General features: G+C 38.9%; 1 pseudogene; it reads right to left on the bottom strand.

The window, feature by feature from the left end:
• Positions 1–11,275: 11,275 nt before the first annotated feature.
• LOC102468301 (stress-induced-phosphoprotein 1 pseudogene) lies at positions 11,276–12,893 on the bottom strand (annotated as a pseudogene).
• Between the last annotated feature and the right edge of the window lie 603 nt (positions 12,894–13,496).

Genomic DNA, 13,496 nt, shown 5'->3' with positions numbered 1-13,496 from the left:
TCACAGATATTGCATTCCGTGACTATGTCCCATGTAACTGGATTGTTTGGGATAGATGGGTCCTTAAATATCATTAACTCCTTGGGGCCAGCAGGCACTGGACTCCCACATGGCTGAGCACATTTTGAGTCCCAGATCTGGTGGCTTGCTTTCTCACTTTTCCTTTGTCTTTCATACATTTGTGAAAGTTCTCAAAATAATCACAGATATTGCATTCCGTGACTATGTCCCATGTAACTGGATTGTTTGGGATAGATGGGTCCTTAAATATCATTAACTCCTTGGGGCCAGCAGGCACTGGACTCCCACATGGCTGAGCACATTTTGAGTCCCAGATCTGGTGGCTTGCTTTCTCACTTTTCCTTTGTCTGTCATTTTCTGATCACATTTAAAAATAATAATAAATAAATAAATAATTCATTAAGAAAAAGGATCATTAATTCCCCTTCACATGCATGCTCATCTTACTGAAGGAGAAACTGAGGCCCAGAAAGGAGCGAGTTCCTGGGGTCGTATGCAAATTTGTGGATATTTTGTATGATTTCAGTCTTTTCTAGTTTATTGAGACTTGTTTTGTGGCCTAGTATATGGTTTGTTTTAGAGAATGTTTCTTGTGTATGTAGGAAGAATGTGTATTCTGCTGTTTGGGGTCTGAGGTTCTCTGTATGTCTGTTAAGTCTTCTCTTTCCTTATTGATATTCTGTTTAGTTGTTCTGTTATTGAAAATGGTATCAAAGCCACCACCTGTATTCATAAAATTTTTCCCTTCAATTCTGTCAGTTTTTGCTTCATATATTTTGGGACTCTAGTTGTTATTTCATAAATGTTTATCATGTTTATGTCTTTTTGATTAATTTACTCTTTTATCAATGCACAGTGTTCTTTTACTGGTTTTTCAAGAGTTCATTATTGTTTTGGGCCAGTCAGATCCTCCAATTTGAGGAGGCATATATACAGATGTGCTGCTGGCATGTGGTAAATAGCTAGTGGAAAAGGGGGCTACTTGATCTTTAATTCTATGGGAAGTCAGAAGCATTTTTTTGTTGGCAGCTCTGATACCAGTACAAACTGTAGTCATTGGCTCCCTATTTTAAAAAAGATTTTAATAGTTCTATTGTAAATGAGTCAGTGGATTTAGTGAAGGAATGCCAGCTCTTTACTGAGGACTTTGTGAAAATCTCCCTCTACACACAGATGGCAATTGAAATCTAATTTACTCCACACTCAAGGACAAATCTTAAGTCTACAGTATCGCTAATCAAAATTCTATGTTGTTCCACTTACTGTTAGTATTGCACTGTAACACACTAGCATGAGACTAAATATTTTAAGTTAGTCAGTAGGGTTATATTAATAGAAGTAATAATAATATTTTCATGGGAAAAGTATAGAAATTAAATAAAGGCTAGAAGCCAGCAGATGGTGTAGTGGTTACTTCGCTGGACTCCCATATGGCCAACTGAGGTTCGAGTCCTGCCCAGTGACTTGAAAATCACTCTGGGCATGTGTGTGTGCATGCTCAAGATCCCAGGAGATGAATGGAGGAAAAGCGATTACAGTGTGGCCATCCTCTCCGAGAGGGGGAGGGATTGATTTTTCACTTTCTTTCTCACTATCTCTATCGCTCTTTCTCTCTGGTGAGCACATGCACCCTATGACAAAAATCTCTTTAAAATTTTTTTTAAAATAAATCCTATACTTTATTTCCATCTAACTGAAGCTTATGTGCCGGCAGAAAATATACTGTAAAAAAAGTAAACCAAAAACACCTTCTACAAAAACACTTCTATGTTTATTGTAGCATTATTCACAATGGCTAAGACATGGAATCAATCTAAGTGTTCAATAACTAATAACTGGGTTGAAAAACCATGGCACATGCACACTGTGGACAGAAGTCTGACTACTTTTCCTATTTTTCCAAAATCTTTTAAAAAGGACCTGGAGAAGTCATGCCCACAAACATTAACAGACCATTTATTTTCTATTAACAGGATTCTTCCTACCTCCTGTCCCTGGCATAGTATCTTCGAGGTGTATATTTCAACTGATTACAGTATATTCTTTTGCTTATCTCTTCCCAAGACACAGATCTTCCCTTCCAATCACCAACCTAAGAATTGTGGAACCCACCTATAACCTACAAGCCTCTGCTTCTACATGTCCCACCTTTTTGGGCCAGATCAATGGAAAAATCTCTTCACTAAATGTTGTCTGTCAATCTCAAAAACAAATAAAAGGAACCCCTGTTCATGATCACCCTGAGAAAGGCATGTATGCCTCTTCTCCAGGCCTAGGTCACTCATATTTGGCTTGGAAATAAACTGCATTAATTATTAATTATTAATTTTGCAGTTGGTTATTTTTCCATCAACATAAGACATGTGCACATGTCAGAGAGAGAGAGAAAGTGAGAAATCAACCCCCCTTCCCCAGAGCTGATGACCATGCTGCAATCCCTTGTCCATTCTCCACTCAGGATTTTGGGCATGCACACACACACACCCAGTGTGAATTTCAATCCTCCAGGCCTGAAACTCAAATCTGGTCAGCCTTGTGGGAGACCAGTGCCTTAATCACTATGCCACCTGCTGGGCCCAAATGTCTCCCTAGCTCTTTATTAGATTATCTAAATGTGAGGGTGAAAACAAGACTCTGTCCTAAGAAACAATTTCGGTAGAAAACTTCTGACTTCGAAGCTGTGAACTTCAGGGGAAAGTCAGAGTTTCTCAGGTTTGTCACACTGATAGTTGGACAAGTTGAATGTTTTGACGGAGGGAAAAATAAAATAAAAGGAGTTATTTTGTTTGAGTACAGCTAGTTGTGGTCATGACAGTGATAGCATAGCTTTATGTGCCTTTTTAATTTTCTTGCGGACTGATAAGGTTTGGAAATCGCCATTGATTTTGAGATTTTTTTTCCATCTCTATTATTTTAATCTTTTCTTAGGCTATAGGCAGCTAGAATGGGCTAGAAGACTTTTGGTGGTTTAAATCTTTTACTAGATGGTGATCTAGCCCTTTAGTTTTGAGGTTGGTGTACTGTGTGTGAGTATACATATTTATCACACACGGTCACTATCTTCGAAAGTGAGGGTGCACATCTTTCTCAGCCATCTCTTGTAAAGTCTAAAGCTAGCACATTCTGGTTCTAAGAACTCAGTGGTATTCTCATCGGCAAACCACAAGTACAGTACCTTTGGGCGCAACACTTGCAGTTGCCTTGCTGATTTAAAAAACAAGAAACAAAAAAACCTCACAGAGGAATCCAATGTCAGGAAGACAAATAGGTTTTCCTTCTCTGAAAAAGCTTATAATAACATACAGTATATGTACATGTAGGCAACAATTGGTCAGAAGTGTTTTTTTGTTTCCAAAGGTAGAGATTGGCTTTGTAATTATAATTTTTTCCTTATTTATTTTAATTAAAACTGGTAGAGTCTAAATATTGTATGAAATGCTCACAATTCTGTCAGTAAATTTGCATATATTTTTATTAGTTCTTTTCAGTTTAACTACTCCTTTAATTTGTTTTTATTGTGGACAGAAGTCTGACTGCTTTTTCCTATTTTTTCAAAGCCATTTCCAGAGGGCCTTAGGGGGAGTCACTCCCACAAACATTAACAGACCTTTTTTTTTCCCCATTTAACAGAATTCTTCCCGCATCCTGTCCCTGGCATAGTATCTTTAAGATGTATATTCAACTGATTACAATATATTCTTTTGCTAACCTCTTCCCAAGACATAGAACTTTCGTATCCTTGAGATGTACATTAAGCATTTCTTTGTGAATCTCTTCCCAGGACACAGGACACAGATCTTCCATTCCAATCACCAGCCTAGGAATTGTGGAACCCACCTATAACCTACAGCCCCCCCCAACATGTTCCATTTCTTTGGGCCAGACCAATAGAAATATCTTCACTAGATTTTGTCTGTCAATCTCAAAATCAAATAAAAGAAACCCCTGTACATAATCACCTGGAGAAAAGGCATGTATGCCTCCTCTCCAGAACTAGGTCACTCATATTCTGCTTGGAAATAAACCACATTAATGATTAATTATTAATTTTTAGAGTTTAATTATTTTCCATCAAAACTATTTTTAAAGTGAATTTAAATTCTATTTGAAATTGGTAAGACAACTTCAGAAAAATTGCAACAGGAGGAGGGGGGGAGAGGTTTTTACTGTAGGGACCGTACCCTCGCCAGACAGACAGAGAGACAGAAAGCGAGAAATCACCCCCCGGGTGGGGGTGGTCATGCCGCAATCCCTTCTCCTCCATTCTCCTCTTGGGATCTTGGGGCATGCACACACACGCGCCCGGCATGAGTTTAAGCCACCAGGTCCGGGAAGCGAACCGCAGTCAACTACGTGGGAGTCCAGTGACATAGCCATTACGCCACCTGCTGGTCCCAGAAGGTAAATACTCTTTACAGGAAGAACTGGTGTCTCTGGCTAAATATTCTTCCTTTTGTTGTACCTAATAAGTCAGTTACTTTTTCCAGCTTTAATTTCAGTAAAATAAGATTTTAAAAAGCTATGAAAAATTCCCTATAGTTGCTAGAATGATAAAAGAAATTCTGGTGCAGTGATAATATACCAATTTTTAGACTTCTTAAACATTCTAATGTTTCCAGTTGAGGCCATGCTTGGAAAAATCATGTCATAGCAGTTTGGTTATTTTTAAATGTTATTTTTTACCATGGAAAGATTATATTCATTATAACCCTTGCAGCCTGGATAGCTAACTTTAAAAAGGACCTTTGAAGATTAAATTTTAATAAATAGACCAGTAATACAAAAAGAAAGTCTTTTATTTTTTTACCTCTGCCTTTTCAAATCTTACCAACAGACTATTCAGACATTAAAATTTGTGATAAGATTTAATTCTGTTGGAGATTTTAAGAAGTAATATATATAATGTAAAATGCATGTAAACCATTACAGTTGACAGTTTTCCACACACCAGTAAGTTTCTGACAGCGGCAGAATGTAACTTGCAGAAAACATTTAAAATGACCATCAAAATAAAAAATAAAATAAAAAAGAAGTCAACAGGTATTTCCTTGAAAGTTTTGGTCTGACCAAAGACCTTTAAGAGTAGAAAGTAATAATAGTGTGATGGTCCTGAGTGGCCCAAATTCTCTTTGGAGAGGTAGGAATTATTTGATATTGGGTATCTGCTCTCTTCATCTGATGACAAAATGAATGGCATTTTGAAGACACTCATGTGTCCTTGTCTATCCAGTATAATTTAACAACCATGGCTCTGTAAGAAGCAACATATATCTTAACCATATAAATACAAGTTTTGGTTAATTTTCCCTTCTCTTCTTTTTTTTTAAGAGAAATTTTGCTATAGGGCATGTGCACTCACCAGAGAACAGAGACAGAGAGTAAGTGAGAAATCATCACCACCACCACCACCACCCCTGGGAGGATGGCCATGCCACAATCCCTTCTCTTTCATTCTCTTGGGATTTTGGACACACATGCACATGCGCCCAAGTATAAATTTTAAGCCAGTGTGTCTGGGACTTGAACTGCAGTTGACTACATGGGAGTGCCAAGACGTAACCATTATGCTATTTCCTAATGTCAGTGTTCCTTTCTTCTTAAACCTCACCTTTAGATGGTCTTTCTCATTGTCCTCTTTTCCTAAAGAACATAGAACACTGCTCAGACAGGAGGCTTGTACCATGCACAGTTCCATCCTGCTTATTACTAAACCTTTCTTTCTCTGGGATTGCTGGTGATTAAAACTCACAATAGAACAATCTAGTTTGAAGCTATGTTGGTAAAGCACCTAGTTTTGTTAAACAAATCCAGGAAAGCTTTTTGGGCTCTATTCCTGCCTCCCACAGGGTCAGAAAAAAGCCCAGATTTTACAGATGAAAGGGCCTTTGGAGACCATTTGATTCAATGCATTGTGGTAATTTGAAAAATTCAAGGCCAGTGTTGAAAGAAAGAAACCTGTCACACAGTATGATAGTGGTGAACTTCTGACTTCAAAAGACTGTTCTTCTATACTTGTACTTTAGGGAAGAATCTGACAGACATCTGCTTAAACTACTAACTGTGTGTGTGAACATTTTCATATATTCTATATGGTTTAATTTTTTAAATTTTATTTAAGATGAATTTTTGTTTTTATAAAAGTTACAAAACTAGGACAGAGTTTCTATGTAGCCACCTTGCACAGATTCTCTTAATGTTTTAATCTTACATTTACTATGGTACATTTATCAAAACTAAGAAGCCAACAGTAGTATGTTACTATGAATTAAACTCCAGACTTCATTCAGATTTAACCACCTTTTCTATTAATGTCCCTTTTTAAAAATTATTGGGACAGAGCCCAGCAAATAATGTGATGGTTAAGGTGTCGGACTCCCTCATGGCCAGCTGCAGTTCAAATCCTGAACCTGGGGACTGGAAAATCATGCCAGGCATATGTGCATGCATGCCCAAAATCTCAAAAGGAGAATGGAGGAGAAGGGATTGCAGCGTGGCCATCAACCCCGGGAAGTGATTTCTCATTTTCCCTTTCACTGTCTCTCTGCTGAGCATACATACCCTATGGCAAAGACACCTAAAGAAAAATTATTGGGACCCAACCCAAGATAACACATTGCTTTTAAACATCATGTGTTCACCTCCTGGGTTTGCATTTCAAAGTCAAGGCACATTAGCTCTGCTGCCAAGTGGCCTGCTTCCTGGGCCTCAACCATCTACTGGGAGACTTTGATTCTGGTTCCAACAGGCTTCTCTTTGTGAGTGAAATCCAACCCCCCCTGGGTTTTCATTTGGAACTTGGGGCACATGGCTATGCCGCAGCCTGCTTTCTGGGCCCCAGCTGTCTGCTGAGAGACTTTTGTTCTGGTCCCAGCATGCACTGGCCCAGCGGGACTCATTTTGTGAGTGCTATCCCACTCCCCAGGTTTACCATAGAAACTAGAGAATTTCCAACTCATGTGCTGACTTAAGTTTCTTCACTAAGTCTTATCTCCTTAGCTCATCCCTAAGTCATCAGAAGCAAAACATTTGGTACAGGAGTCAAGCACCTGAAGCTACCTATATCCATTTTATCTGCTCTAATTTGGAAGACACTGCCTTCTAACAGGATCACACCTGGAATCTAAGGGTGATATTCCCTCCTCCAATACTAATAAGTGTTCTCCTATAAATAGGAAGAAGTGAATACTGCATCAGATGACCAAAAACCAGTACAGAGGCATAAGAAACATGAGAAAACAAGGAAATAACTCTCCCCCCCCAAAGGGAACACAGTGACCTCCTCACCAACAATGGACCCATGAAAGAATTTACAGAAATGCTAGAAAAAGAGTTCTAAACATTCATTGTAAAAAAAAAAAAAAAAAAAAAAAACTCAATGAGATGCAAAAGAGAACAGAAAACCAATTCCAGAAAATGAGATCATCCCAGGACATAAAGGAGGAATTCTTTAAAAAAATAGACATCCTAAAAAAAGGATAAAACAGAAATTCTGGAAATGAAGAATATAAGAAATAAAAGAATATAAGAAATTTAAATTTCTCTCAAAATTATTAACAGCAAGTTGGATCATGCAGAAGAAAGAATTTCTGACCTTGAAGACTAAGTCTCCAACACAGATGAAGCCACCAAAAAGAATGAAAAAAAAATTTTAAAATGAGGATAACACCCAGTAAATTCTGGATAACATGAAATATTTAATATCTATATAGTGAGTATTCCAGAAGGTGAAGAAGCTGCTAAAGGCATGGAAAATTTCTTCCAAGAAACATTATCTGAAAATGTTTCACATCTAAAGAAGTAAGAAAAAATTCAGAATCAAGAAATAAAAAGAACTCCAAATAGAATCAACATAAAAATATCTTCCACCTGGCTGATCATAGCCAATTTGGTAAAAATCAAAGACAAAGACAAGACTCTAAAAACGTCAAGTGACTTACAAAGGTTATTCTATTAGGCTAACATCAGGGTTCTCAACAGAAACAATGCAGGCAAGGAAAAAATGGGAAAACTTATTCAAAATATTAAAAAAAAAAAACAGTTTCAACCAAGAATGCTATACCTGAAAAGATTATTCTTCAAATGGAAAGAACAAATAAAATCATTCTCAGATTAATAAAAACTGAAAGAATTCACCAACACTAGACCAGCTCTTCAAGAACTACTGAAGAAAGTATGATATCAGAAAAACTAAAGAGAAACAAACAGAAATAGAGAACAAAAAAAACAACCAAGAAAGTGGCTAATAAATGAGAAAATTGAAGGTTAATGGATTAAATTCTCTATGTAAAAGACATAGACTGGCTGAATGGATTAAAGACTACTTTCTATATACTACTTTCAAGAAACATACCTCACTGATAAAGACATATATAGACTGAAAGTGAAGGACTGGAAGAAGTATTCTGTGTAAATGGAAATTTTTTAAATAGTCTGGTATTATGATACTGATATCAGATAAAAACAACTTCAAGATGAAAACTGTAAGAAGAAACAAATTCACCAGTGAGATATTATACTTCTAAATATCTATGCATCCAACACTGGAACACCCAAATATGTGAGAGACTGATAGGTCTAAAGGAAAAGATAGAGTGCAACAAAATAATCATTGAAGATCTTAACACCTCAATGTCTCTTCTGAACAGATCATCTAGACAGAAAACATACAAAGAGATACAAGATCTAAACGATACCATAAATCAAATGAACTTGACAGATATCCATAGAACATTACACCCAAGAACCAAAATATACAGGTTTTTCTCATCCTCACATGGAATGTTTTAAAAGATAGACCACATGATAATGCACAAATAAGCCTTTACAAATTCAAAGATAATAGAAACTATCTCTAGCATCTTTTCTGACCACTATGGAAACAAACTTGAAATCAACTACAGAAAGAGCCCATGAAAATACACAATCACATGGAAACTAAACAACCTAATTCTGAATAGCTTAACAACCACTGAAGAAATTGGACTGAGATTTTAAAAATCCATTGAAACTTATGATAATAAATAAATGAGGGGTTTTTTTTGGAGAGGTTTTTGTTTTTTGTTTTTTGTTTTTGCTATAGGGCGCATGCGCTCCCCAGACAGATGGAGAGAGACATAGAAACAGAAAGTGAGAAATCACCCCCCCCAGGGGGGATGGCCATGCTGCAGTTCCTTCTCCTCCATTCTCCTCTCGGGATCTTGGGCATGCACACACACGCGCCCAGCGTGAGTTTAAGCCACTGGGTCTGGGACTCGAACCGCAGTCGACTACGTGGGAGTCCAGCGACATAGCCATTATGCTAACTGCTGGTCCCAGTTTGATTTTGTTTTCTATGATTGCACTGGGATTATGCGTTTTGTAGAAGAATACATAGGGTGCTGGCCTGGTCTGCAGTGGTGAAGCACTGTGTATATAGAGCCAGACCCCACAGGGTTTACCACAGTTTGAATCCTAACCCTGGTGACTTGGGAAACATTCGGGGAGCATTTATGTGCATGACTTCAATCCTGTTGGGTTGGAGAAATGAAGGGAAAAGTATTGTGGTATGACCACACCCCACTGGGGAGCTCTCTCTCTTTCTCTCTTTCTCTCTCTCTTCATACCCTCAGGCAATAATAGAAACAATACCACAGAGATAATGTGTCATTTTCATCACATTATATTGAAAGTATATAATATCAACCATTTGTGCTTATCACTAGCTAACTTTGATCATTTAGTTAAGGTAGTGTTTGCTGTATTTCTAAAATGTAAGTGGGAGTTTTCTTCCTTTTCCACTTTATTGTTTGGAAGTAAATCCAGCTCCCTTGAAGAATACCTAATATATTATTTAGAATTCTTCTTTTAAAAAGATCTATTTCTCCTCCACCGTTTATTTATTTATATGTGTATGAACTTCTGTATATTTATTTCATACTTTGGGTTTTAATTTCATACCACCTTATCTATTTTATTTCTCAAAAATATTTTTAATAATGCCTTATTTCTGATACTATAAAATACTCCACACTCATATTTTCCCTAGAATCAGCCATTTTTCCAAGGAACCCTGGTTTCTTTTATTGGAGAATGGTATTTAGAAACCATGATCTGAGAGTGGTCTTTTTGACATCATTTTTAAAAAACGATATGGAGTTCATGTGCATGCATGAGATGGGGGTGGGCACCATCTACACAGGCTCAACGCTCCTGGAACCCCTTTTTTCAGCCTTCAAATTTCTCACAATCTTGAGCACCTAGTCCTGTACCTGGATCTGTGGTTAGTTTTATGGCTTCTAGCCTTGCAGGGCACTTGCATTACCACTGCACTGTAGCTACTGGGCCTTGAACATCTTTCCATGTGCTTGTTTGCCATTAAATACCATGTATTTTCTTTGGTGAACTATTTCTTCATGTCTTTTTGTCCATTTTCTGATTCAATTGCTTGCCTCTTTTTTTTTTTTGAGAGAGAGAGAGGTTTTTTTGCTATAGGGCACGTGCACTTGCCAGACAGACAGAGAGACAGACAGAAAGCGGGAAATCACCCCCAAGGGGGGATGGCCACGCCACAATCCCTTCTCCTCCATTCTCCTCTCAGGATCTTGGGCATGCACGCACATGCGCCTGGCATGAGTTTTAAGCCACTGGGTCTGGGACGCGAACCGCGGTCGACTACGTGGGAGTCCAGCGACATAGCCATTACGCTAACTGCTGGTCCCAGAGTGGTCATTTTTAACAAGCTGACATTGCTTCTAGATTTTCTCAGTGGACAGAGTTAGGTAATATATGTTTGTGTACTAATATATGTGTGTGTGTGTGTGCGTATGTATATAATTATTTGTCTACATATCTTTTTTTAGCCACACCTGACTGGCTTGTTTTATTGGAGAAGGGATCATGGAGTTAACAATGTGAAGACAACTGGGACCTGAGGTTGGGAAGAACACCTTCCCCACCCCATACATACCCACTGCTCCAAATGAAAAATAACCAACTATGGGAGAGCAGCCAAGATAGCAACTTTGGGACAGGGGAAGGAGATACAGAATTCCAGGACAGCAGTTAAGAGACCATGTGTGTGCTGGGATGGCGCAGAGTTCAGTGGGTGTATAAGTAACACAAGTATAAGTCTCTGTGTCTTCCATATGGTTATGTATAAATATATAGAGATAAATTGTTTTCTTTCCCCTTCTCTCCCTTCTGCTCCATGCTCCTTGCCACAGTCTCCGCTCCACTTTCCACATAAGGGTGAAGGGAAGGGGGAATGAACAAGTCATCACTGAATTGTGATCAGTCCCACATTGATCAGCTTCTGGATTTTTTGTGCTTTTAAGGATTTTTTAAGTGTCCACTGAGTGCCTGAGGGTTCTTCTCCATCTCTTCCAGGATGAGCCACATGGCTGGGTCACTCACAATCTGCTGCACCTCGGAATCAGCCATAGCCCGCTGCTTCACATCTTCAGGGCAGTCATGGTGGTTATACTGGGACATCATGCAGCATTGGTACCCATCTGCTGCCTCCTTACACTTGGAGTCTAGGTCTGGTGCCTTTGGGTACACATCCATGGCTTTCATATAGTCCTTCATTGCTTCAAGGGCTGCTGCTTTCCGTGTGTAACCTTTGATGAAAGTTGGCTCCAGCTGGGTACACTCCTTACAGTCCTAAATGCTAGCTGAAACTCCAGGAGCTTAGTGTAGCAGGCAGCTCGGTTGCTGTACAATTTGGCGTCTCATGAGTTCCATTTGATGGCTTCTGTATAATGCTTTATGGCCTGAGGATAGCCCCCTTTCTGAAAACACTCATTGCCTTTATTCTTCTTCAAAGCCAGGTCAGGGTTTATGTAGGCCAGCCATTCTTTCTCCTTCAGGATTATCTTTGCCTACTGGCATTTCTTGAGCACGTATGGGGTTTGGGGCTCTGCCAGAGACTTGTAGAAATGTATGGCATCCTTGTACTTTTCTTCTTTGAAATAGGAGTTGTCAACCCGAGCATAAGCTTTGGCAATTTGTCGATAGTCCTCTCAGTTTTCTCTCCCCACTTCAATGGCCTCCTCACAAGCTCTCGGCATTTATTGTAGTTACCCTTTTCAAAGAAAATCACTGCTTGATTGGTGATGTAAGCCATGTTGATGGAATCCAGTTCCTTGGTTCAGTCATAATGCTTCAAGGCTGTGTCAAAATCTTTCTTCTTGTAGGCATCATTCCCCAGCTCTTTTTCTTTCAGTGTCCATTTCTTATTCTCTGGAAGATCTTCTTACATTGCTTCTGGTTTGGTCTCCTTTTTGGGAGGAGGAGGTGGTGGTGATGTTGCAACCTCTTCATCCTCATCCATACTGCCGAGATCCACTCCAAGGAGGACACTGAGTGTGGTCATTATTCAGGGATCTTGTAGTTTCATACCCAAGTCGGAGGGTTTGTTTCATAGTTATCAGTTCCTGGTAGGTAGGATCATTGAGCAGTGTTCTTGTCCTGGGATCACTCTCCAACTTCTGATACAGATTGGGCATGTTGAAAGGGTTCATGAATTTCTGCTCTGCCAACCGGGCTTCCATATTGTATAAACCCTCTTTAAGTTGAGGGTTATCTGTTTCTTGTTTTAAACCCTCCTCATAGGTTCTCTTGGCTTCTTCAAATCAGCTTAAGAACTCAAGAGCTAATGCTTTTCTTGAATAATCTTTGCCCTAGTCAGGCTTTAGGTCAACAGTTTTACAACCATCCTCATGAACCTTTTGGCAGTGTCCTTTCTTGGCATAGGCTGCAACCTGATTGCTGTAGAGCACATGGTTCTGGGAGTCCAACTTAATTGCTTCTTAATAGCACTGTAAGACATCATTGATGTTACCTGCACTCAAGGCCTTATTGCCCTTCTCTTCCAGCTCATTTACCTGCTCCATAGCATGGCCCAGAATTTGGTTGAACCGAATCTATCTGCTTCGTGTTCCCAACCCCATTTGTTTACATATTAAGCTAAACATGAGTTTATATTCATATTTCTAACTCTAATTAAGTAAGTACCATGTGTTTTATTCTAGCCTTCCTTCTTGTTTTTCTTCTTTCTTTCTTTCTTTCTTCTTTTCTCTTTTTTTTTTTTGAGAGATTTTTGCTATAGGGCACATGTGCTCACTAGAGAGCCAGAAACAGAGAGAAAAAAGTGAGAAATCACAACCCCCAGAGGATATCCACACTGCAGTTCCTTCTCCATTTCCTTCTTGGGTTTTGGGCATGCACACACATATGCCTGGTGTGAGTTTCAAGCTGCCAGGTCCAGGACTTCAACTGCAGTCAGCCATGTGGGAGTTGAGCACCTTTAACACTATGACACCTGCTGGCCTCTCTTCTTGTTTTGTTTTGTTTTGTTTTGTTTTGTTTTGTAACTTTCTCTCTAACAGTGAAAAATCTGGCTTCCACTCTCCATCATCCATTTATTTGCTCAACCCCAGTATATGTAAATCATTTTCAGAATTGTTCACCTGTATGCCCATAAGTAAGAAATTTTC

This window comes from Tupaia chinensis, unplaced genomic scaffold (genome assembly GCF_000334495.1).
Source record: "Tupaia chinensis unplaced genomic scaffold, TupChi_1.0 Scaffold143976_1, whole genome shotgun sequence".
Taxonomy (NCBI): domain Eukaryota; kingdom Metazoa; phylum Chordata; class Mammalia; order Scandentia; family Tupaiidae; genus Tupaia; species Tupaia belangeri.
This window is presented reverse-complemented; position numbering and strand designations above follow the sequence as displayed.